The sequence below is a fragment of the Salvelinus namaycush genome, chromosome 35, assembly GCF_016432855.1.
Source record: "Salvelinus namaycush isolate Seneca chromosome 35, SaNama_1.0, whole genome shotgun sequence".
NCBI classification, from domain to species: domain Eukaryota; kingdom Metazoa; phylum Chordata; class Actinopteri; order Salmoniformes; family Salmonidae; genus Salvelinus; species Salvelinus namaycush.
Window position 1 is genome coordinate 6,306,450 of NC_052341.1, and position 25,295 is coordinate 6,331,744.

Sequence of the window (25,295 nt, forward strand, 5' to 3'; positions counted from 1 at the left end):
GGCTATGGAGCTGGAGAATTGGCCTCTCCTCTCAGAAAAAATATAATACGCAATTAAAAAAAAAAACGGCCACTGCATATTCAACTATAGACCGAGACAAAACGCCACACACACACACACGTCACAATGACACAGTAAAATGTTTGTCATATTTGTCATCAAACGCTGCTCGAGTGATTAGTTCAGTGCGCGCGGCAGTGTGGATTGCAATGCGCCCAGTACTTTGTTAAAAGATTAGTAGCAGATTCTAGGGCATTATGGATCCAGCATCAACGTGATTAAAGGAAATGATTAAAATACCACTACAAACACTACTACCAGTAGGCCTACTACTAGACTACAACAAATAGCAGGCAAGGTTACTAAGAGCTCAATTCAATCCATATCGCGAAAGTTCAGCGATACAACATGATTGAAATGTAAAGGCAATGTTAGTGGAAACTGCATTCATGGTAAACTCTGCATATGTTGGCGCAATCGGAAATGACCTTTTAATTTCTATCACGCAATCTGTTAAATTTCAGCAAAACAGATTGAATAGATCCCTAAATCTACTAGCCTGAGGCTGCGTTTACACAGGCAGACAAATTCTGATCTTTGTCCACAAATTGGTCTTTTGACCATTCAGATCAACTCTTTTGCCAATAATTGGGAAACATATGAGAATTGCGCAGCCTGCTTAAACGCAGCCTAACAGCCTGATAATGGGACACGTACACTGTAAAAAAAATATATTGGGGATTAATATAAAATCTATGATTTTCACATAAAAATGCAGGCTTCTGGTTTTACTTCAATATTTGAAAAGCCTACCTTACTTAATTTGTATGTGTTCAAAAAGCATGACATTAGAAAATGTAAATTCCGTTTAATATACAGTGTTACATTAAAAAAATATTTACTCTCAATTTAAGAATTACACATTTTTGCCATGCGGCTCCATTTTTAGAGGATTGTGTGTAATTCAAAATGTTTAGATAAGTTGTGAATAGGCTAGTAATGCTATGTGGTATTAATTTATTTATAGGCCTACACATAATGTTTTAATTCATGATTATAAAATGCGTATTTTGTTAATCGTCTTCAATTCTGGTGACTCCAAGTTGTGTCCATATTTTATGGTGTTGGGCTACATTGAAAAAAGGTTTTCAGGCCTTCTTACAATCTTAGCCTACTTTATAGCCTAGGGCAGGGATGGGCAACTTAAAATGAGTAAATTATTAGCTGGGCTAATTGAGTGACTATCACTGACTGACATAACAAGAGAAAAACTGTTGATGCACAAACAAATTTCGAAATTGCAACTTGTATATTCTACTATTCTACCTCACAACAGTAAAAATGTAATTCATCTGAGGGCCTTCAAAAGGGGGGCCACAGGCTGCCAGTTGCCCATCCCTGGCCTAGTGCCTACTGTGTGCACTTGTGGTGACAATCTAGAGACCTATAGGACTCAACATTATACTCATTGTCAGTAGTAGAGGAAGCCCCGGTATTGTTTATTAGGCCTGCAATTGAATGTATATACAATATTTATAGCCATTAATGAAATGCGTGGCAGAAATTGGCAGCCTACTGTAGCAGTTAGAGAGGCCAGCCAGGTACCAGAGGATTGCCAGTTTGAATCCCGGGTCCGACAGGAAATATCTGTCTGGAAGTGAGCTGGCAACCCAAGGGTTGCTGATATCAAATCCTAGATGTCATTGCCTGCTGTTGTGCCCTTGATCAAGGCACTTAACCCCCCACAACAACAGCTCCCCGGGCGCTCAGTGTAGCAGCCCTCCTCACCTCTACAAAACCTGTACATGCATGTGTGTCTTTCGAAGGGAATAGGCTAAAAGCGGAAGTCAAATTTCACCTAAAACTACTAATTTGAGCAGGCAGTCCTGGCTGCTATTTTTTGTAAATAACATAAGTTAGCTACGCAATTGTCAGAGTTGGTCTGTAGCCTACTTAAACATATGGAAATGAGCGGAAGGAACCACACGAACAACATCATAATTGCCAGGGATGCGAAAAAGCAGGCAGCAAGCAGGAAGCAATAAAACGCCTTTCAGTTTCAATAGGCCTACTGAGAACAGTGCAGGGATACTGAAGACAAGTGCCTCAGTCTGGGACAAAAGTATTTGGTTCTGTTTACAATTGAAAAAAAATGTATTCATAAACTGCACTTACATTTATTTGCCGTGTCATTTTAAATAAGGACTTCCAGTTTGTAATGTCAAGGGTATAGGCCAAGAACAGGGGTACTCAGTAGGCTAGGCTACAATTAAGCAATATGGTCGGATCAAAACAGAAGGGAGAGAGCACGGTAAAAAATTAGCTCTCTTTTTGTGCATAAATTCATACTAATATGTGTGCCTCATAGAATCCGTTTGCTGCGGAAAGCGATAGTTGCATTAACCCTTCAACTCTCATTTCATTGCGCATTCATTAAGGAGCTTTGGTATTTAATTACCATGAGCCAACGCGGGAAAAGGTAGGCTCTTTCGTTGTAATTGTTACCTTGTCTGTACCTAACTTAACATTTTCCGGGAATATATAATTGTCAAGCACAATTTTTAGTTATTATTTAGGGGAATTACAGCGTGGTTTTATGTTAATTGTGGAGATAGTTATGCAATAAAAAGTGCCCACTTAGGACACCTTATTTAATCTGAGCCTGGTACACAGTCCTTAACAAAAGTATTAATTACAACCAAGCAACAATATTTTCATAACACCCTTTTTTGTTTAAGGATATTGTTTTTATATAATTGTTGATTTTGGAAATGAATACTGTCTCAATAAGCTTTAAAGGGGGACTCTATCCCCAAAAATACAAAGTGTTGATTTTTATAATAGATAGTATAGATGTTATTCTTCACATAATTTGTAAATCTTGGTCAAACTCCAAGCTTTAGTCTAACTATGAAGCTGATCAGATTAACACATGATGATGTCACAAGGTTATGAACACTCCCCTTCAATTAAAGCACACTGTATGACAATGTATTGTTTAGTCTACTGCTCTATTCATTGGCTTAGAAAAGGAGGGATATGGTGTGATGGTTTAGAGGTGCATGTCTTATCCATGTCTCTTCCCACCCTCAACTCTCTCTCTCCCTCTCCTTCTCCCTCTCCCTCTCCCTCTCCCTCTCCCTCTCCCTCTCCCTCTCCCTCTCCCTCTCTCTCTCTTTCTTCTCTCCTCTCCTCCCTCGCCCCCTTATTCGGCAGCCCATTCTTCTGTCATATCTACTCTCTTATATTAATCACTGTTATGTGAATGGCAACATTTACAGTAAAAAGCCGCTCTTTATTTTCTCTCTTAAAGTTGTCTCGAGTCGATGGCAAACAAGAAATAGAGAAATCAAACGATGACAGTTGAGCCATTAAGTCCTCAGCACAAGACTCCATTAAAGTACGGCCCGCGTTATCAATCTGCAACTTTATTATTGCCAGTCCTCATTCCACATTATCAGAAAACACTGTCATTAAAAAGCATTTGACCTTTTTGAAGCGAGTATCGAGAAATTACTTTTCTTTTTTTTCTACTCTACCCTTTTTTTCAAATAATGCTTCTCAGCAAATTGTAATTCAACCTCCTTCACCATGCGAAGCTTCGCTCTGACAGCCCTGAGGAGATACCACCCTAATTAAATGTTACTTCTGCCAATTGTTTCATGGAGACAATGAGTGTGAGGAGGATGCTACGTGGGGAGAGACAGTGCTGTGCTGGAGGCGGGCGGATGGTGTGGCGTGGAGAGGAAAGGATCAACTGAGTGCCTCTTGGCCACACATTCAGGATCTAGCTAGCATAGGAATTGCTTCTATCGATCTGCAGAGGCAAGCTAGAGCAGACAGATGGGGACTGTTTGTGGTTTAACAGGGCATCCTAACACTTTGAAATCCCCACTCATCGCTATCAGCGCCTATCATCCGCTCTCAGGGTCGGCTCCTGTGTTCCCTTACTGGCACGTGGAACCAATCTCACCTGGTCTGATGTTCCACTGGGGAGTGCGACCACCACAGCCTTCCCTCCTCTTCATCTCTTGGCCGGTTTGATTTAGTCTGGATGCTCTGCTTCAAATTAACCAACATTGAACCTGTATCACTGATATTGCAATGAAGTCATGTTTGTTGAAAAATGTACTGTTAAATGAAAATAGCGCAATTATCTTTTTCTGATCCTGCAGGTGGTGCTGTCAATAAGGTCCTCCTGTTGACTGACAGACACATAGTCAGGCAGGCACACACACACGCAGGCACACTCAGAAACACACACACAAACAAGTCACAATCCACAGAAGAGGGCTTTGTTTACAAGCCTTAAACAAAAACTGCAACAGGAGTTGCTAGTCATTAAAGATCGCCCCAGGAGCAATTATCAAACTGCATGGGGGGTAATGAATAGGAGGAAAATCCAAAATGGCCCAATCCATCTTCCATCACAGCCATGTCTCAGGGTCACATTAACCTCCGCTGTGGCACCGTGGCGGATGAAGAAAAGGATAGAAAGTGTAAAACACGGCTTATGCACTGGGGGTGACTAGCATTTACATACAGCAGAAAATTGGATTTAACGCCTCATCACGACAACAATGACTGAAGATACTTGGATGTGTCAGCGCTCCCTAAACCAGGTCCAGCAATGGGGAGAGACGCCCTAAACTGCCTCATCTAAGCAGAGTATGAAATCAATCTGACCATGGCAACTTCCTCTCAACACGCGTGACTCTTTATCCGGTTAGGAGGAGATGGATAGGCCTGCCTGGAGGGGAGAGAGGATGCCATCACAGTCTCTGTATCTCAGCCCCGCCGGGCAAACTCTGAGCTGGGATGCTGATTTACCCCAGGCCCAGGCTTCTGAGGCCTACAGGAGCATGCCATAGGGATGTCTGGGATGTTTGTTGGGAGTGCTGGTCAGGCTTTAAGAGTAAGGAGAAGTGATGTAGGTGCACTGATGCACCTTCAGGAATTGTATAATGCAAACAAGGAAATATTGTAATACTTTTTTAAATGTTATTTGGGCTGGAATATGTACTGACCCCTGTGAGCCCTCTAGGTTTGTTTTTCAAATTGTATGTTTTTTCTAATGAATTAGTTTTGTTACTATATTCTTTGCTCCTTACCTTGACAAGAGGAAGCCATTGACTGTCACAAAATTACAACATTGGAAAATAGCCACACACACACCGTTGACAGCTGAAGGAAAAATCCAATAAAATGTTGAGAGTATTTTCCTTATTAGTCAATGCCAAAATAAATGCTCAGGTGTAGAGAAAAATAGAGAAATCAGTTCAAATGAAGCCCCCCCCTGCGCCCCGCAGCCAGTGATAACAAACATTCATTAGCATCTGAAAAAAAACAGACAGCCACAGTGCAAACAGATGCCTGCTTCCCTATTAGCAATGATTACCCCACTACCTTAATATCTTAGTTTTTATGGATCTCTCTCTCTCTCTCTCTCTCTCTCTCTCTCTCTCTCTCTCTCTCTCTCTCTCTCTCTCTCACACACACACACACACACACACACACACACACACACACACACACACACACACACACACACACACACACACACACACACACACACACACACACACACACACACACACACACACACACACACACACACACACACACACACACACACAAAGTCCTGAAGCAAATTCCCCTCTTCCCCCTCTCATAAACACACACACACAATAAAAAAAACACTAAGCCAATTTCCTTCGTCCCTATCCTCCCACACACTAATTTCCTCAGGCCGCTGCACTGGCAGGGAGTGTGTATTGTAGCACAAACAGTGATGTGTTTTGGGTAATTGGTCTTGCTGTGTTTGTATGGAAATCTCTGAGTGTGTGACAAGGCTAGATAGCTTCCAATGTTGTTCTGATCCACGCTTTAGGCCCACAGCCAAAGTATTTTATCTCTTAATGCATTAGAGGGATCTTCCAATTAGCCGCAGCTCATAATACCCCCATTTCTGGTGGCTGTGGCTTTGGGGGTAGAGGTAGGGGAGACAGGGAGGGTGGTGGGGGGACTCCTGTGGCTGGGGGACGGGGGCGAAGCGATAGTTCTGCTTGAGAGGTGAAATGAGGTGCTTGTTGTGAGCGGTGTGGGGGTTGCGCTGTTGCCGGGTTCCTGTTGTAAAGTTTGCTGATAAGGGGAACCAGGCCCTTGAGCATCCATTCTGCTCGGTATATTAACACTCCTTATCGGTCCCAGATAAAACTGCATGCCATTTGCCTTCGGTGGAATTAGCTCGTCTTCCTTGGCTAACCAGGCAGTGGTGATTAACCTTTACGCTGTCCAATATTCTCAGCAGACTTCAGCTCGCAGATTAGAGACTATTAGTTATGACCAACTAAATGAACCGCTCCCTCTCCCGGAGAGCACTGCGAGCTGTGTGCACTCTAAAGGGGTCAGTTCCACCTCACACACTCAGGAACTAAGTATACTCACACAAACAAACACATTAACAGCATGGCTGCATGTGCAAAGGTGGGTATAGAAATGTACATACTCATCCAGTCCTCCATACAAGTTTGTGTAACGTGCATACCCACACACACACGTTTGCACACGCACAAACATTGTGCACAATATTATATGTAATTTTGCATGCCTTCACTGCTGTTTCAATTATTTTTCAAATGTCATCTGTATTACAAAATATGCAAATATAATCATTGTTTTAATGGTCAAAAAACCTAATTATTATGATAATTGTGTTTGTAGGTATTTTTGGCTATATTTCAATTATATAATTTGGTTGAAGGGAAGTATGGTGAAAATAAATCTGTTAGGATTTGTCGCCTCAGACTGTAATCAAATGTTAATGAGTTTATTATTAACTATGGGGTATAGTTATACTGGATTTGTACATTTTACCATCAAAATATAATACCACTTTATGCTTAATATTCATTAATATTCATTGTATAAAGTAAGTCTATGTGCCCACAGGACACTTTATATAAGAGGTGGATAACCCAATCACAGACAGAATGCATCATTCCTACATACACTCCCCTTCATACCCCTCCAAAACTGCTAACCTCATTGTTAACCTTCAGACATTTTTATTTTATACCTTTATTTCACTAGGCAAGTCAGTTAAGAACAAATTCTTATTTTCAATAACGGCCTAGGAACAGTGGGTTAACTGCCTTGTTCAGAGGCAGAACAATGTCAGAGCTGCTAGGAGTACTGGGTGGAGGAGTCAAGCGCAGAGAGCAGGGATTCAAGAACGTGGATTTATTTTCCAGTAGACAGGGAAAAACGATCATGCCCTAAACACACGGGCGCATGAAAATACGAGTCCAAAACACAGGACTAAACTGTCCAGAAAAAATAATAAATCCACAATACAATCCAACACCAAATAACAGAGAAACAAGCCTGCACAAAAGCCAGCGGGCTTACTGCCCTTAAATAGCCTACCCACAAAACTAAACTCAAAACAGGTGCGCCCAATCAGCCCAAACTAACAGAAACAAAAAGAATAGAATGACGACCGCCGAGCGGAAAGGCCGGTGACGACGACCGCCGAGCGCCGCCCGAACAGGAAGAGGCACCATCTTCGGTGGGATTCGTGACAAACAACAGATTTTTACCTTGTCAGCTCAGGGATTCGATCTTGCAACCTTTTGGTTACTAGTCCAAAGCTCTTACCACCCCATATAAGTTACTAGACCTGGACTCAGGGATGGCTCAGGGATCACATTCTTTATGCCTGTTCTGGGAGGACCATGTTAAGTCCTCATTGATGTGAACACCAAGGAACTTGAAGCTCTTGACCCTCTTCACTGCGGCCCAGTCTATGTGCCCCCCCTGTTTCTTGTAGTCCACAATCAGCTCCTTGGTCTTGCTGAAGTTAAGGGAGAGGTTTTTCCCTGGCACCACACTGCCATCTCTTTCCTATAGGCTGTCTCATCACCATTGGTGATCAGGCCTGGAGTTGGAGTCATGCGTGGCCACACAGTCATGGATAAACATGGAGTACAAGAGGGGGCTAAGCACACACCCAGGGTCGCAATCTTGGAGGTCACTGTGTTGTTGAACACTGAGCTGTAGTCAATGAACAGCATTACCACATAGGTATTCCTCTTGTTCAGGTGGGAGAGGGCAGTGCAATTGAGATTGCATGTAGAGCTGTTTGGGCAGTATGCAAATTGGAGTGGGTCTATATGGGATTACGTTTACATTTTAGTCATTTACTGTAGCAGATGCTCTTATCCAGAGAGATTTACAAGTGCCTTGCTCAGGGGCACATAGACAGATTTTTCACCTAGTCGGCTCGGGGATTTGAACCAGCGAACTTTCGGTTACTGGCCCAACGCTCTTCACCGCTAGGCTACCTGAAGCCATGATGGAGGTGATATGTGCCAGGACTAGCCTTTTAAAGCACTTCATGATTACAGATGAGTGCCACAGAGCTGTAGTCATTGGTAGTCACTCTAAGGTAGCCTTAGAGTTCTTGGGAACAGGAATGATGGCGCTCAGCTTGAGACGTGGGGATTACAGACTGGAACAAGGTAGTATCCACATTAATGTAGAAGTGTTCAGAAACATATTCTATTCTTATTTACAAGTGACTTCAAAATGACACTATACATTATTTACCATTCATTTCTATTGGGCACAACATAATCCAAAACACAACCAAAACAAACTGCAAATGCATCCAACAAGTTTGTAGAGTCACAAGCTTGATGTAGTCATTGCATGTTAGGAATATGGGACCAAATACTAAACTTTTGACTACTTTAATACACTATAAGTTAATTTGTCCAAATACTTATGACACCTTCAAATGGGGGGGACTAGATACATAAAGTGCTTTAATAACCTTTTCTCAATAGGGGGTGCTGTTTTCACATTGTAAAAATTTCGTTCCCAAATTAAACTGCCTCGTACTCAATTCTTGCTCGTACAATATGCATATTATTATTACTATTGGATAGAAAACACTCTCTAGTTTCTAAAAACGTTTGAATTATATCTGTGAGTAAAACAGAACTCAAGTTGGAGCAAACTTCCTGTGAGGAAGTGAGAAATCTGAAATCAGGCAGGCTGTTCTAGGGTCAGTTTATTAATTTGCATGTCTTCTATTGGTCGACATGCACTGCATACGCCTTCCCCTAGATGTCAGCAAATAGTGAGAATTGGAATGGAGTTGCTAGGCAGATCTGAGGCCATATAAATGGTCTGGGTACGTGGGGTACACTCTTTTCAACATTCGCCATGACGCAAGACAGACCTCAGGATGGCGTTCTGGAAAGCTCCCGTTATAGGCCTTAGATATATCCGGCTCTGATTTTATTCGATATAGGTGTTAAAGACATCATAATGTAGTTATTTTAAACCGAGTTATATCAGTTTATATCAGTATATTGCGATTTTCGGATATTTCTTTGTGCTGCGTTATAGTGAGTTGGGCACGTCTTCGCCACATGGCTAATGTTTACTGCTAATTCCAAAGTTGAAGGCGACAATCTACAACCGAGCAACGATTCCTCTGGACAAAGGACAACTTGCCCAAGATTCTGATGGAAGCTCATCAAAAAGTAAGAAGTATTTATGATGTTAATTCGTTGTTCTGTTGAAAAATGTGAAACTACTATTCCGCCATTAATTTCGGTGCGGTCTCGCTTTAACGCACGCTGTATGTCGTAGTAACGTTAATTTTTAAAATCTAACACAGTGGTTGCATTAAGAACTAATGTATCTTTCATTTGCTGTCCAACCTGTATTTTTTAGTCAAGTTTATGATTAGTTACTGATTAGATTAGGTGCCTCTCCCAAGATTTCTCCCGACATTTTGTTGGCAGTTTGGCTACTATTCTCATTGTATAACCACGATTTGTGCCGCTAAATATGCACATTTTCGAACAAACTCTATATGTATTGTGTAATATGATGTTATAGGACTGTCATCTGAAGAAGTTTGAGAAGGTTAGTGAAAAAATTAATATCTTTTGCTGGTTTATTCGTTATTGTTGGCTTGAATCAATGCTGTTGTGTGGTTGGCTATTGTAGTAAGCTAATATAATGCTATATTGTGTTTTCGCTGTAAAACACTTAAAAAATCAGAAATATTGGCTGGATTCACAAGATCTTTGTCTTTCATTTGCTGTACGCTGTGTATTTTTCATAAATGTTTTATGATGAGTATTTAGGTAATTCACGTTGGTCTCTGTAGTTATTCTAGTTGCTTTGGTGAGAGTTGTGATGGTGGCTGCAATGTAAAACTATGATTTATACCTGAAATATGCACATTTTTCTAACAAAACATATGCTATACAATAAATATGTTATCAGACTGTCATCTGATGAAGTTGTTTCTTGGTTAGTGACTATTTATATCTTTATTTGGTCGAAATTGTGATAGCTACCTATGCAGGAAAAAAATGGTGGAGAAAAAAAAGTTGTGTCTTTTGCTATCGTGGTTAGCTAATAGAAATACATATTGTGTCTTCCCTGTAAAACATTTTAAAAATCAGAAACGATGGCTGGATTCAAAAGATGTGTATCTTTCATCTGGTGTCTTGGACTTGTGATTTAATGATATTTAGATGCTAGTATTTACTTGTGACGCTATGCTAGGCTATGCTAGTCAGCTTTTTTACTGATGGGGGTGCTCCGGATCCGTGATTGTAAGTTAATTTGTCCAAATACTTATGACACCTTCAAATGGGGGGGACTAGATACATAAAGTGCTTTAATTTCTAAACGGTAAAACAGATATGTATGAAAATACCCAGAAATAAAAGGTGACATTCTGTACTGTCAGCTCATATGAAACAATTGATCTCAAATCCAAAATGCTGGAGTATGAAGTCAAAATAAAAAGTTTGAGATTCACTGTCCAAATAAAGTGTCTATTAGGCAATGCTAAATTAAATATTGTGAGCACGATCCCTCTGTGTTTCAAAAAATGAATGTCAGCAATATTGTTTTCATTTGCTACTGGACACATGGGTCTGTCTTAGAGCGTAGAGCAGAGTAGAGAGAGTAGAGAGGAGGAGAGAGGAGGAGAGCGGAGGAGAGAGGAGTAGAGAGGAGGAGAGAGGAGTAGAGAGGAGGAGAGAGGAGTAGAGCGGAGGAGAGAGGAGTAGAGAGGAGGAGAGCGGAGGAGAGAGAAAGAGAGAGGAGTAGAGCGGATTAGAGTGGAGTAGAGAGGAGGAGAGAGGAGTAGAGAGGAGGAGAGAGGAGTAGAGCAGAGTAGAGAGGAGGAGAGCGGAGTAGAGAGGAGTAGAGAGGAGTAGAGCGGAGGAGAGAGGAGTAGAGCGGAGGAGAGCGGAGGAGAGAGGAGTAGAGCGGAGGAGAGAGGAGTAGAGAGGAGTAGAGCGGAGGAGAGAGGAGTAGAGCGGAGGAGAGAGGAGTAGAGAGGAGTAGAGCGGAGGAGAGAGGAGTAGAGCGGAGGAGAGAGGAGGAGAGAGGAGTAGAGAGAGGAGTAGAGCGGAGGAGAGAGGATTAGAGTGGAGTAGAGAGGAGGAGAGCGGAGTAGAGAGGAGGAGAGCGGAGTAGAGCGTAGAGAGGAGTAGAGCAGAGTAGAGCGAGATAATGAGAAGTATAGAAGTAGAGAGATATGAAGAGGTGAAGCTTCACTCCTGCCTATAGGCTTCACTCCTTGGAGGCTGTGTTTGCCAACAGATCGGGGCTGGCTGCTCTTGACAGAAGGTCACAGGAAACAATGTGATAGGAACAATATGGTGAGCAGTGTGTGTGTGTGTGTGTGTGCGTGTGTGTGTGTGTGAGTGTGTTTTCACTACGGAGATAACTGCGTGGTGGTTGTGAGGTAAAGAGACGTGGAGCACACACACTGCCATTCTGTCTGCATGACACACACACACACACACACACACACACACACACACACACACACACACACACACACACACACACACACACACACACACACACACACACACACACACACACACACACACACACACACACACACCACACACACATTAAGCCATCACATCTGGGACGAATTGACAAGAGATACGATGAGACGATTCACAAAAACCTGTGTATGACTGCAGCAGCCTCAGTGCCAAAGGCAATCCCTCCTTTCTCCTGTCTCCTTTCTCCTTTCTCCTGTCTCCTTTCTCCTGTCTCCTGTCTCCTTTCTCCTGTCTCCTGTCTCCTGTCTCCTGTCTCCTGTCTCCTGTCTCCTTTCTCCTGTCTCCTTTCTCCTGTCTCCTTTCTCCAGTCTCCTTTCTCCTGTCTCTATGGCTCCCTTCTACTCCTCTTTTGTCTTTCAGTGCAGATATGATATATCATACTACTATTACTGCTCTATGTTCAGTCGAAGCAAACATACACTAATCTGGAACTGACACACAACACATTTATGGTCCTTGGATTTACTTCATGAAGTAAATCTGATTTCTCTAGTTAAATAAAGGTTAAATAAAAATGTTAAATAAACTTTATGTACTGGCATATGTGGATAAAATTACATATTATGATTTTCAATAGTTAAACAAAGCATATTGGATATGAACTCGGAATCCGGATTAAAATGTTAGTCCACAACCACATTGTTTGTCTGCTTGTCCTATGTAAAAAGTACATTATATTAGGCTGTAACATACTGTACATTCTTTGCAGGTGCATATTGTACTTAACCAAGCCAGATCCATTTTCTGCCATAATTAAGAGCCGTTATGTAAATTTCTTTTATTATTTAGTATTTCATTACCCTTTTGAAAACATAGCCAAAAGTTAATAGGAAACTAGTTCTTTCAAAGACAGACATGGCCGTTACCACCCCTGTAGTCGTCATGGGAATATGTCCCCCCACACTGAAAACCCCTTTATCTACACAAACAATTAAGAGTGTGAAATTCCAACACGCTGCGTTAAATAAGAAACCGCTTTTATTACAAAGGAAACAAAGCCTGAGGAGAACAGAAAAAAATGAGTTTTCAGCCTTGAGCGAGAAAGACTTCCAAACCACACTGATACCCAGAATAATCAAATTTTCCCTCAAATCCAGCTGGCTGGCACTGACAGTAGCACGTTTAAGACCGTCCACAGGCAGCCACAGGAGAGAGGCAGCACAAGAGGCTGTTCCTATCACACACAGACACACTTCCTCAGTCTGCTGTGGAGCTCTGTAGCAGCCAGCCCACCCCACCCACTGTGTTCACCCCTGGTCTGGTCCACAGCAGCCCCTGGCATAGTGGGTGAGACCACCCCAACCGTCCAGCCTCTCAATGTGTTTGTTAACAGACACAGAGAGTCAATAATGACTTCCAACATTACTCAACAAATGAAGCTTCGCTCCTTTCCACCTTAAGAGAATGAGTAATCAAGAACGGGGGCCATTTGCAAACTGTCAGTCAAAAGGCGCTATCTTCCCGCCGAGGCTTCCTCCTCTAATACCAATTTAAATCATTCACGGGCCTTCCGCTGCTATTATTCAAAAGATCATAATAGTTTTCCTTGCGCCCAAAGCACAAAAAATCAATTATTTCCCCACAAAGACTTGAAAGTACTTAGCGCAGGGCTGCGAGAGAAAGCTGTGGGTTATATCAAATTGAAACTGCACTCATTACACAGCGCACAATTAGTTACCTCTGGTCTGCGAGGCTCTTTAATTCCGAATGGCATATCTGTATTATTACAGAAACAAGCATGCAAATGCTATTGTTGGGGATTTAGAGAAATCAATAGGACAGTGTCGCGAGCGTTTGGTGGGCCGTCACTCAATCTCCTGCGGCCCAGAGATAAAGGTCTGAATTCAAATGAACGAAAGCAGCCAGTGACATCACAAGTGACACCCAAAATAAAAGAGACGGCTCCATGATATACGTAATTATTCGCTGCATATTCGCACTCTTTTTTCCTCCTCATTGTATATACTTGTGTAACTGTGTTTCGCATAAAGGGATTAAGAGTATTTTAATGAGAAACTGTAATTGTTTTTTCCCGCACTCTATGGATATGTGTGTGTGTGTGTGTGTGTGTGTGTGTGTGTGTGTGTGTGTGTGTGTGTGTGCGTGCGTGCGTGCGTGTGTGTGAGTGTGTGTGTGTATGAGGAGGGAAGTGTGTTGTCTCCCATTCATCAGAGACAGTGCATTTCCATTGAATGAATACTGTATTTTTTTCAGTTGCTAGGATTGTTGGTTTGAATTGAAAGTGAGGGAGTTGGAAAATGTTATGAAGAAAACATACCACATGGAGTCCACATGACTAACATTGGGCACTGAAGACATAGTGTACTTAAAGGCTTAAGAACGGATATTACCTGAAGTAGTATAATACCTGGCATTAACAAGGTCTTTCATCAATGTATCTGACATTTCAATGCAAGGGCTCTGCACTGTCCTGTTCTTCCTGGCTCTTGTCTGCAATGGAACATGTTCGATTACAGACAATTACAGGAATAATTGAAACTCAGCAAACTACGAACAACAAGCTATTAATGGAAAAAGCTAACGCGAGATTAAGAGACAGAGAAAGCGCTCTCTCCTGGCTGACTTCACATGAGGACAGGTGAGAGCGCGGGCACGGCAGAGGGGTTGGTAGGGGGTCTGGAGGAGGAAGGGGTTAGGGTGGTGGGGGTCACCTCTGGCTGAGGATGCCGTGACCTGTCACCCAGGTGATCCCCTTCCTGCTCAGACAACCTTTATGTGGTCAAAAGACGGATAACACTTACAAACGACTCCCTCACTCCCCCCCATATACCCCCCTCCAGAAACAAAAAGGAGCTGGAATGTGTCTGCCTGCTAGCAGGGGAGGGTCAGATCCATACATTCCTCTCTTCAATAAACCCTCCATTCCACCCCACCTCCCACCTCCCACTACCCCACAACCTTGTCCCATCCCAAGTCACATTCCCCCCTCATGCCCCTGTACGAGTTTGGGGTGTCTCTCCTCTCTCATCCTCTCTCCCCTACTCTGTACTCTGATGCTCATTTTGGAATGAGAGCAATCACCAATATTCCTCTCTATTGAGTGAAAGAAAGACATGCCTTTCGTTCTGCAGGGATGAAGAGGAGCAGAATGCTGGGGAGGCAGAACATGCCCTTTGTTGGCCTCTCATTCTTCCCCTCTATATCCTGGCTCCCCCTTTTCCACCCCTCTAACATTGGGACGAGAGGGGGAGGGGTGCTCATTCAACGTCGGTTAAACGTTTTCACAACAGCACAATGCCAGACCGAGATGGCAGGTGCAAGCCAGGGAGAGAGGGAGAGTCAGGGAAAGAGAGATGGAGGGAGAGCGAGAGAGAGAGAGAGAGATGGAGGGAGAGAGACAGAGACAGATAGAGAATGAGAGAGGCCAGCCTATTAAGTGCAGTAATCACTGCTAGGTTATTATCTAAGACCCAGGTGTCTGTACTTGACCCCATGGACCAGTGCCTTTAACCCACCCGGCCCTGGGCCTGGACCCAGGTCCAGTAGTCTGGCTGTACTTAGCCCCAGCCAGCCCCCCCCCCATCTCTCTCTCTACAGTAGTATTACAGAGACCAGCCCCTCCATTGACGTCAGCAACCCCCGCCGGACCTGACCTGCTTACACCGAGCTAGTGCCTCAGCAGGCCTATCCTCAGACCTGTGCTGGACACACACACACTTATTGCACATACACACACAGACCCCTGTGACACATGTACGCTCATTAAGCATAGATGAGTACTCAAACATACAGTATACAAAAACACAAGGTCCATGCACACACACACACACAGACTCACACATGCAGAGCATATAATACACTGACAAGATAAACATTCAGACTCCCTCTCACATAATACGGACACACTCAAGCACACACACCCTGCCTTTCTCTGGAGTCAACCAAGTGAGATAAAGACCAGCAGGCTGGCTTAGAGGAGGGGTGGAGGGGGGAGGTTGCTTGGGGCTTCTGCCCTGTCATTCATCTGCTGCCAAGGAACACATTTCACAACGCCTAGTTGTGTATTCATTGTGATACATTGTGTACTGTGTGTGTGTGTGTGTGTGTGTGTGTGTGTGTGTGTGTGTGTGTGTGTGTGTGTGTGTGTGTGTGTGTGTGTGTGTGTGTGTGTGTGTGTGTGTGTGTGTTTGTGTGTGTGTGTATGCATGCGTGTGTGCGTGTGTGTCTGTGTGTGTGTGCGTACGTGTTTAAATTTTAGCATTGTATTATACTATGTGATGTACACTGTGTGGATTTATGGATTTTTGGCATTGTGTGAAATAGGGAGTTTTTGGATGTCTTTGTATGGAATGATAGCACAGTCACCCATCTTGCTATCTTATACAAGTGTGACCTTGTGTTGGCTAACAATAAAATGAAGTACTACCCAGAACACACCTTTGCACAGTACTATAAATATCCTTGAACCTTGAACTTCAGATACAATATTATCTCTTCTAAGCAAACCTATACAAAAACATTGACAAAACATATTTTTGTTCAATTACTTGAACATTTGCAGGATGCAATTTCTTGAGATGCACCATCTCGATTTCAAGTCAAATCAAATTGTTTTGGTCACAGACACATATTTTGCAGGAGTTATTGCAGGTGTAGCAAAATGCCTGTGTTCCTAGCTCAGGCAGTGCAGTAATATCTTACAATTCACAACAATACACACAGATCTAGAAGATAATGGTAGATAAAATAAAGAAAGATCAAATAAAGATCAAATAATGGAATTAAGAAATATATAAATATTAGGACGAGCAATGTTGGAGTCCGGAGTGTAAATATATATATGTGATGGGATGTATAGACATTATAGACATTATGGACAGTATGTGGTTAGAATATTTAGTATATCTATAGAATACGTAAGATAGAATAGTATATATATACAGCAATAGGATGGCATTGACTAGAATACAGTATATACATAAAGTGCCTTCGGAAAGTATTCAGACCCCTTGACTTTTCCACATTTTGTTACGTTACAGCCTTATTATAAAATGGATTAAATACATATAAATCCTCAGCAATCTACACACCATACCCCATAATGACGAAGCCAAAACAGATTTTTTAAAATTTTGGCAAATGTATTACAAATTAAAAACAGAAATACCTTATTTACATAAGTAATCAGACCCTTTGCTATGAGACTCGAAATTGAGCTCAGGTGCTTCCTGTTTCCATTGATCATCCTTGAGATGTCTCTACAACTTGATTGGAGTCCACTTGTAGTAAATTCAATTGATTGGACATGATTTGGAAAGGCACACACCTGTCTATATAAGGTCCCACAGTTGACAGTGCATGTCAGAGCAAAAACCAAGCCATGAGTTTGAAGGAATTGTCCGTAGAGCTCCGAGACAGGATTGTGTCGGGGCACAGATCTGGGGAAGGGTACTAAAAAGCTTCTGCAGCGTTGAAGGTCCCAAAGAACACAGTGGCCTCCATCATTCTTAAATGGAAGAAGCTTGGAACCACCAAGACTCTTCCTAGAGCTGGCCACTCAGCCAAACTGAGCAATCGGGGGAGAAGTGCTTTGGTCAGGGAGGTGACCAAGAACCCCATGGTCACTCTGACAGCTCTAGAGTTCCTCTGTTCCAGAAGGACAACCATCTCTGAAGTACCCCACCAATCAGGCCTTTATGGTAGAGTGGCCAGATGGAAGCCACTCCTCAGTAAAAGGCACATGAAAGCCCGCTTGGAGTTTCCCAAAGGGCACCTAAAGACTCAGACCATGAGAAACAAGATTCTCTGGTCTGATGAAACCAAGAATTAACTCTTTGGCCTGAATGCCAAGCGTCACGTCTGTCGGAAACCTGGCACCATCCCTACGGTGAAGCATGGTGGTGGCAGCATCATGCTGTGGGGATGTTTTTCAGCTGCAGGGATTGGGAGGCTAGTCAGAACCGAAAGATGAACGGAGCAGTACAGAGAGATCCTTGATGAAAACCTGGCCCAGCCAGAGCCCGGACTTGAACCCGATCAAACATCTCTGGAAAGACCTGAAAATATCTGTGCAGCAACGCTCCCCATCTAACCGGACAGAGCTTGAGAGGATCTGCAGAGAAGAATGGGAGAAACTACCCAAATACAGGTGTGCCAAGCTTGTAGCATCATACCCAAGACGACTCGAGGCTGTAGTCACTGCCAAAGATGCTTCAACAAAGTACTGAGTAAAGAGTCTGAATAGTTATGTAAATGTGATATTTTTATTTTGTAAATGTTTTGCAAACATTTCTACAAACCTGTATTTTGTTTGCCATTATGGGGTATTGTGTGTAGATTGATGAGGGGAATTTAACAATTTAATACATTTTAGAACAAGGCTCTAACGTAACAAAATGTGGAAAAAGTAAAAGGGTCTGAATACTTTCTGAATGCACTGTATGAAATGAGTAAAACAGTATGTAAACATTATTAAAGTGACCAGTGATTCCATGTCTATGTACATAGGGCAGCAGCCTCTGAGGTGCAGGGTTGAGTAACCGGGTGGTAGCTGGCTAGTGACAGTGACTAAGGTCAGGGCAGGGTACTGGGTGGAGGCTGGCTTGTGATGGCTATTCAACAGTCTGATGGCCTTGAGATAGAAGCTGTTTTCCAGTCTCTCATTCCAAGCTTTGATGCACCTGTACTGACCTCGCTTTCTGGATGATAGCGGGGTGAACAGGTCGTAACTCTGGTGGCTAAGGTCCTTGATGATTGTTTTTGTCTTCCTGTGACATCGGGTGCTGTAGATATCCTGGAGGGCAGGCAGCGTGCCACCCTTTGGAGAGCCCTGCGGTTGCGGGGGGAGCAGTTGCCATACCAGGCGGTGATGCAGCCCAACAGGATGCTCTCAATGGTGCATCTGTAAAAGTTTGTGAGGGTCTCAGGTGCCAAGCCAAATTTTTGTCGGCCTTCTGAGGATGAAGAGGCAGCGCCTTCTTCACCACACTGTCTGTGTGGGTGGATCATTTCAGGTCGTCAGTGATGTGTACACCGAGGAATTTGAAGCTTTTCACCTTCTCCACTGCGGCCCCGCCGATGTGAATGGGAGCGTGCTCCCTCTGCTGTCTCCTGAAGTTCACGATCAGCTCCTTCATTTTGTTGACGCTGAGGTTATTTTCTTGGCACCACTCCGCCAGGGCCAACACCTCCTCCCTGTAGGCTGTCTCGTCATTGTTGGTAATTAGGCTTACTACTGTTGTGTATGCAAACTTGATGATTGAGTCAGAGGCGTGCGTGACCACACAGCCATGGGTGAACAGGGAGTACAGGAAGGGGCTGAGCACGCACCCTTGTGGGGTCTCTGTGTTGAGGATCAGCATAGTGGAGGTGTTGTTGATACTTAACTAGCCTCTCAAAGCACTTCATGATGACAGAAGTGAGTGCTACAGGGCAATAGTCATTTAGTTCAGTTACCTTTGCTTTCTTGGGTACAGGAACAGTGGTGGACATCTTAAAGCAAGTGGGGACAGACTGGGATAAGGAGAGATTGAATATGTCTGTAAACACTCTAGCCAGCTGTTCAGCGCATGCTCTGAGGACGCGGTTAGGAATGCCATCTGGGCTGGCAGCCTTGGGAGGTTTAGCACCCTTAAATATCTTACCCACATCGGCCACGGAGAACGAGAGCCCACAGTCCTCGAGAGTGGCCCGCGTCGGTGGCGCTGTGCTATCCTCAAAGCAAGCGAAGAAGGTGTTTAGCTTGACCAGGAGCAAGACGTCGGTGTCCGTGACGTGGCTGGTTTTCCCTTTGTAATCCGTGATTGTCTGGAGTCCCTGCCACATACATCTCGTGGCCGAGCTGTTGAATTGCGACTCCACTTTGTCTCTGTACTGATGTTTTGCCTATTTGATTGCCTTACAAACTGCACTGTTTGTATTCAACCATATTCCCAGTCACTTTGCCGTGGTTAAATGCACTGGTTTGCGCTTTCAGTTTTGCGCGACTGCTGCCATCTATCCACGGTTTTTGGTTTGGGTAGGTTTATTTAGTCACAGTGGGAACAACATCCCCGATACACTTCATGATGAACTCAATCACCGTGTCCGTGTATACATTAATGTTATTCTCAGTGGAAACCCAGAACATATCCCAGTCCGCGTGAGCAAAACAATCTTGAAGCATGGAGTTCGATTGGTCAGACCAGCGTTGAATAGACCTTAGCACGGGTACTTCCTGTTTGAGTTTCTGCCTATAGGAAGGGAGGAGGAGAATGGAGTCGTGATCTGATTTCCCAAAGGGAGGGTGGGGGAGGGCCTTGTAGCCATCCTGGAAGGGAGAGTAACAATGGTCGAGAGTTTTTGAAGCGCGAATACTACAGGCAATGTGTTGATAGAATGTTGGTAGCGTTTTCCTCATATTTGCTTTGTTAAAGTCTCCAGCTACAATAAATGCAGCCTCAGGATATGTGGTTTCCAGTTTGCACAAAGTCCAGTGTAGTTTCTTGAGGGCCGTCGTGGTATCGGCTTGATGGGGAATATGCACGGCTGTGACTATAACCGTTGAGAATTCTCTTGGGTAGTAATAGGGTCGGCATTTGATCGTGAGGTATTCTAAGTCGGGTGAACAAAAGGACTTGAGTTCCTGTACGTTATCACAATCACACCATAAGTAGTTAATCATGAAACATACATCACTGCCTTTTTTTCTTCCCGGAGAGTTCTTTATTCCTGTCTGTGTGATGTACCTAGAACCAGCTGGCTGTATAGATGGGGACAGTATATCCGGAGAGAGCCATGATTCCGTGAAACAGAGTATGTTACAGTCCCTGATGTCTCTCTGGATGGAGATCCTCGCCCTGAGATTGTCTACTTTATTGTCCAAGGACCGAATTTTAGCGAGTAATATACTCGTAAGTGGTGGATGGTGTGCACTAGAAGTCCTCTTCGACCTCTTCTCTGTCAGTGGTGTCTTGGAGCAGCCTCTGGGATAAGTTCAATTGCCTTGGGGGTACCAACAAAGGATCCAATTCGGGAAAGTCGTATTTCTGGTCGGAATGCTGGTGAGTTACCGCCGCTCTGATATCCGAAAGTTATTTCTGTCTGTATTTAATAACACAAAAAAAATTCCGGACTAATAATGTAAGAAATGACACACACAAAATGTAATACTTCAAAGTTGCTTAGGAGGTAGAAGCAGAGCTGCCGTGTCTGTCGGCGTGATCTGTGTACTCTGTCTACTATATAAAATTGTTCAAATAAGTGTAAAAAAATATACATATATATATTAACAACACTTTTCATTGACGGCATAAAAAAGTTGTTGTACAACTACTTATAGGCCTACAACTAATAAAAACTACTGCTACAACTACTAATACCACTAATAAAAACTACTGCTACAACTACTAATACCACTAATAAAAACTACTGCTACAACTACTAATACAACTAATCAAACAAAGTACCTATACTATATACATACAGTGCCTTGCAAAAGTATTCACCCCCCTTGGCATTGTCCTATTTTGTTGCATTACAACCTGTAATTTAAATGGATTTTTATTTGGATTTCATGTAATGGACATACACAAAATAGTCCAAATTGTTATGCTGGTGAATGAGGACCCAAAAGCGACGTAATAGAAACAGAGTCTTTATTCCAGTCTTAAACAAACAATGATTCTCCTGGATATTATCAAAGGTAAATCCAAAACAGGAAACTGAAATCCTCTCGTCAGAAGAGAGGAACGACTGGAGACGCGACCACAGACTGCAGGTCGCTTCAGGAAGGCACAGGCCGTAGCTGACATAGACACCTGCTCACACGCAGCATCTGAAGAAGGCAAAAACACGACAGGGCGGAACAAGGACACAGAACAGCAAACATCAAACAAGAATCCGACAAGGACAGAAGCGGAAGACAGAGGGAGAAATAGGGACTCTAATCAGAGGGTAAAATAGGGGACAGGTGTGAAAGAGTAAATGAGGTAGTTAGGAGAATGGGAAACAGCTGGGAGCAGGAACGGAACGATAGAGAGAGAGAGCGAGAGAGGGAGAGAGGGAGGGGGAGAGAGAGGGATAGAAAGAGGGAAAGAACCTAATAAGACCAGCAGAGGGAAGCACAGGGACAAGACATGATGATCAATGACAAAACATGACAGTACCCCCCCACTCACCGAGCGCCTCCTGGCGCACTCGAGGAGGAACCCTGGCGGCAACGGAGGAAATCAATCAACGAACGGTCCAGCACGTCCCGAGATGGAACCCAACTCCTCTCCTCAGGACCGTAACCCTCCCAATCCACTAAGTACTGGTGACCACGTCCCCGAGAACGCATGTCCATGATCTTCCGTACCTTGTAAATAGGTGCGCCCTCGACAAGGACGGGGGGGGGGGAGGGAAGACGAACGGGGGCGCGAAGAAAAGGCTTGACACAGGAGACATGGAAGACAGGGTGGACGCGACGAAGATGTCGCGGAAGAAGCAGTCGCACAGCGACAGGATTGACGACCTGAGAGACACGGAACGGACCAATGAACCGCGGAGTCAACTTGCGAGAAGCTGTCGTAAGGGGAAGGTTACGAGTGGAAAGCCACACTCTCTGACCGCGACAATACCTAGGGCTCTTAATCCTACGTTTGTTGGCGGCTCTCACAGTCTGCGCCCTGTAACGGCAAAGTGCAGACCTGACCCTCCTCCAGGTGCGCTCACAACGTTGGACAAAAGCCTGAGCGGAGGGAACGCTGGACTCGGCGAGCTGGGACGAGAACAGAGGAGGCTGGTACCCAAGACTACTCTGAAACGGAGATAGCCCGGTAGCAGACGAAGGAAGCGAGTTGTGAGCGTATTCTGCCCAGGGGAGCTGTTCTGCCCAAGACGCAGGGTTTCGAAAAGAAAGGCTGCGTAAAATGCGACCAATCGACTGATTGGCCCTTTCTGCTTGACCGTTAGACTGGGGATGAAACCCGGAAGAGAGACTGACGGAAGCACCAATCAAACGACAGAACTCCCTCCAAAACTGTGACGTGAATTGCGGGCCTCTGTCTGAAACGGCGTCTAACGGGAGGCCATGAATTCTGAACACATTCTCAATGATGATTTGTGCCGTCTCCTTAGCGGAAGGAAGCTTAGCGAGGGGAATGAAATGTGCCGCCTTAGAGAACCTATCGACAACCGTAAGAATCACAGTCTTCCCCGCAGACGAAGGCAGACCGGTAATAAAGTCTAAGGCGATGTGAGACCATGGTCGAGAAGGAATGGGAAGCGGTCTGAGACGACCGGCAGGAGGAGAGTTACCTGACTTAGTCTGCGCGCAGTCCGAACAAGCAGCCACGAAACGGCGCGTGTCACGCTCCTGAGTAGGCCACCAAAACCGCTGGCGAATAGAAGCAAGCGTACCCCGAACGCCGGGGTGGCCAGCTAACTTGGCAGAGTGAGCCCACTGAAGAACAGCCAGACGAGTAGAGACAGGAACGAACAGAAGGTTACTAGGACAAGCGCGCGGCGACGCAGTGTGAGTGAGTGCTTGCTTTACCTGTCTCTCAATTCCCCAGACAGTCAACCCGACAACACGCCCCTCAGGGAGAATCCCCTCGGGGTCGGTAGAAGCCACAGAAGAACTAAAGAGACGGGATAAGGCATCAGGCTTGGTGTTCTTATTTCCCGGGCGATAAGAAATCACGAACTCGAAACGAGCGAAAAACAACGCCCAACGAGCTTGACGTGCATTAAGTCGTTTGGCAGAACGGATGTACTCAAGGTTCTTATGGTCAGTCCAAACGACAAAAGGGACGGTCGCCCCCTCCAACCACTGTCGCCATTCGCCTAGGGCTAAGCGGATGGCGAGCAGTTCGCGGTTACCCACATCATAGTTGCGTTCCGATGGCGATAGGCGATGAGAAAAATAAGCGCAAGGATGGACCTTATCGTCAGACTGGAAGCGCTGGGACAGAATGGCTCCCACGCCCACCTCTGAAGCGTCAACCTCGACAATAAATTGTTTAGTGACGTCAGGAGTAACAAGGATAGGAGCGGATGTAAAACGCTTCTTGAGGAGATCAAAAGCTCCCTGGGCGGAACCGGACCACTTAAAGCACGTCTTGACAGAAGTCAGAGCTGTGAGAGGAGCAGCCACTTGACCGAAATTACGAATGAAACGCCGATAGAAATTAGCGAAACCGAGAAAGCGCTGCAACTCGACACGTGACTTAGGAACGGGCCAATCGCTGACAGCCTGGACCTTAGCGGGATCCATCTGAATGCCTTCAGCGGAAATAACAGAACCGAGAAATGTGACAGAGGAGACATGAAAGGCGCACTTCTCAGCCTTCACGTAGAGACAATTCTCTAAAAGGCGCTGGAGTACACGTCGAACGTGCTGAACATGAATCTCGAGTGACGGTGAAAAAATCAGGATATCGTCAAGGTAAACGAAAACAAAGATGTTCAGCATGTCTCTCAGTACATCATTAACTAATGCCTGAAAGACAGCTGGAGCATTAGCGAGACCGAACGGCAGAACCCGGTATTCAAAATGCCCTAACGGAGTGTTAAACGCCGTTTTCCACTCGTCCCCCTCTCTGATGCGCACGAGATGGTAAGCGTTACGAAGGTCCAACTTAGTAAAGAACCTGGCTCCCTGCAGAATCTCGAAGGCTGACGACATAAGGGGAAGCGGATAACGATTCTTAACCGTTATGTCATTCAACCCTCGATAATCCACGCAGGGGCGCAGAGTACCGTCCTTCTTCTTAACAAAAAAAACCCCCGCTCCGGCGGGAGAGGAAGAAGGCACCACGGTACCGGCGTCGAGAGAAACAGACAGATAATCCTCGAGAGCCTTACGTTCGGGAGCCGACAGAGAGTATAGTCTACCCCGAGGAGGAGTGGTCCCCGGAAGGAGATCAATACAACAATCATACGACCGGTGAGGAGGAAGAGAGTTGGCTCTGGACCGACTGAAGACCGTGCGCAGATCATGATATTCCTCCGGCACTCCTGTCAAATCACCAGGTTCCTCCTGAGAAGAGGGGACAGAAGAAACAGGAGGGATAGCAGACATTAAACACTTCACATGACAAGAAACGTTCCAGGATAGGATAGAATTACTAGACCAATTAATAGAAGGATTATGACATACTAGCCAGGGATGACCCAAAACAACAGGTGTAAAAGGTGAACGAAAAATCAAAAAGGAAATGGTCTCACTGTGGTTACCAGATACTGTGAGGGTTAAAGGTAGTGTCTCACATCTGATACTGGGGAGAAGACTACCATCTAAGGCGAACATGGGCGTGGGCTTCCCTAACTGTCTGAGAGGAATGTCATGTTTCCGAGCCCATGCTTCGTCCATAAAACAACCCTCAGCCCCAGAGTCTATCAAGGCACTGCAGGAAGCAGCCGAACCGGTCCAGCGTAGATGGACCGACAAGGTAGTACAGGATCTTGATGGAG